Genomic DNA, 2,537 nt, shown 5'->3' on the forward strand with positions numbered 1-2,537 from the left:
CACAGCTCCTGGACATCATGTGTTCTGTAGAGGCTGCCCCAACCAGAGACATGCCATGTTCTCTAGTGGTGATATGAGCCACAGGCATCTACACCAACCCCTGCTGCTGTATAACCATAGACTCAGACATGGCCCCCAGTGACCACTTGGGCTGGAACCTCACCATGGTAGGAGGGCTCCCCACACATAAGAGGCTCCTCCTTTCCACCCTCAAGTCTCCAGTCCCATCTCTCTTCATAATATTCAAGCTGCCGCACTTTTCTTTCTCTCCCACCTGACCACCACCTACTCACACATTGTGATAGTTCCCACTGCAAGCTGGCCACACTTTTGGTGGGTCCCTGGGTGACAGTTCTCCTTCCATGCTGTGTGACATGGTGGCAATCGGCTGTATGTGACCCACCTATGCTGTATACTGGATGGCAGGTCTATGGGTGGCATGGTGTTCCGCAAGTCCCTCTCTGTCTTACTCCTCCCATGCTGCATTGCCTGAATTTGATTTGATTTGATTTGATTTGATTTGATTTGATTTGATTTGATTTGTATGAGTCCTAGCCATAAGCCAGTTTTAGCCACCAAACCAGGATGAACAAAGGACTGCCATCTGCTCTTCCCCTGACTGATATAAGAACCACACCACCAACAAGGTGCCTTTTTGCCCATTGCCAGGGGGAAGAATATGCATTCTTTTGTCTTAGCTTATTATAATGAGTAAAATAAAAGCCAATGAAAATCTCTCATAGCCTCTTAGGTACCAACTATCAATAGATAGGTGTGTGAGAAGCAGCCACATGTAGAAAACTCTCTGGTCTTTCTCTTCAAGTGGAACTATGGACTCAATGGAGCAGATCAGTGGGCATCTTCCACCATAGAAACCCATTGTTGACATGTTTCCAGGGAAGCCAGAGATAACGTTCTTCCAAGCCCTTTCTGGAGCCGCCATTTCCTTCCCTGAAACTCCAAACTCTGAGGAATTTGAAGGTCACCTTGGGAATCAAGCTTCTGGGGCATCTGGATTCCAGAGCGAGCCTGGTACTTTTGTTCTGTCTATGCTCTGAATAGACTAGCTTCACCTTCCGGGGAAGAGACACAAAGACTGCCTGGTACAGGGAAAGCAGCTTCCTCCTTTTATTCTGTCCCCAGGGGCCTACTGTGCACTCAATGAAGAGGCCAAGGGACCCTTCCTTCTAACTTGCCATTCCTGGAGGTTATCTCTCTTTCTACTTAACTGGAATCCTCAAACTATCTTAATAAGTTTTCCAACGTTTCAATTCATTTCATTTATCTCCTCTAGATAAGATGAGGAAAGTTTTGAAAATGACCTCAGGGCCTTTTGCACCAACTAGATAAATGCTCAGGTCTGTGAGAGGTTAATACCACATAGCGCTCTCTCTCTCAGGCATCCCACCAGGGCAACTGTGATCTGTCTCATATCAACAAAATGACTACAGTGCTTTGCAAGGAGTTATCAACTAATTTCAGAGCAAAGATTTTTTTTTAATTCTACAAAATATGCAAAGGTTCCTTTCTAATTAAAAAAAAAAAACCTCACTGAACAAATTTTGTTAAAATTGAGTTTCCCTTTTTAGAGCAAGAGCTAGCTAAGTCCCCAAGGTGGGACAGTGGGTGATAGATGAGTTTAGGTGATCGTGTCCGATGACAGTCTGCTCACAGATGGCATGTCAGCCACCTGGAGAGTTATTAAAATAGGACTTCAATTATATTTTGGCCATGTTTTGGTCTCTACCCTGTCGATTCCAAAAACCCTTTATGAAGAATAGATGCTGGCCCACAACAGTAGAGTGGAGAACCACAAGGCTTCCACTATGGCTAGCATCATCCACATCACACTTCCTAAGAGTCAGAGTTGCATTCTGTGGGCTGGGGGCCAGCACTTATAAAAAGGAGAAAGAGAGGTAGGCACTAGCATTACTCCCTGCTTCTTGGTTGTAGCTACAAAGTGTCCAGAATCCCACAGCCATGCCTTTGCACCATGATCAGCTGCATCCCTCAATCTTTGCCTCTTAAATCGCATCTTCTCGGGAGTTGGTGGCAACCAGGACAAAAGAACCTACTACAGTGGCTGAGCAAAGAGAAACGCAACAGAGCCTTAATCTGAAATTTTCTTCTTCCTTATTCTGATCCCCAATAGGCCCCAGACATGGTACTGCTTTTCTGTCTTTGATTGACCATGTCTGCCCATAATATTATCCACTTGATCCTTCAGCACTCCTTAACCTGAACTAGCTTGAGCAGAAGAACAGAAAGAGACACTAGAAAGGGACTGAGCAGGCAGATCACAGAGGGCCAGCAGGCCACAGTAAATCCTGTGGCTTCTGGTCTGTTTGAAATTCAAGGCCATCTAGCTGGTTTCCATCAGAGAAGTGACAGGCTGATTTTCTTTCAGAAGCTCCCTCTGACTGCTCCACAGAGAAAAGAGAGATGTGTTTGTCAGGGACCCAGCGGATAACATTTACTATGAAGGGGAACAGAGAGAGAGAGAGAGAGAGAGAGAGAGAGAGAGAGAGAGAGAGAGA

The 2,537-nt window shown here is 45.6% G+C and overlaps 1 pseudogene; it reads right to left on the reverse strand.

The window, feature by feature from the left end:
• Nucleotides 1-542: 542 nt before the first annotated feature.
• On the reverse strand, nt 543-674 carry LOC114608121 (annotated as a pseudogene).
• Between the last annotated feature and the right edge of the window lie 1,863 nt (nt 675-2,537).

The sequence above is a fragment of the Grammomys surdaster genome, unplaced genomic scaffold, assembly GCF_004785775.1.
Source record: "Grammomys surdaster isolate TR1022 unplaced genomic scaffold, NIH_TR_1.0 125876, whole genome shotgun sequence".
NCBI lineage: Eukaryota > Metazoa > Chordata > Mammalia > Rodentia > Muridae > Grammomys > Grammomys surdaster.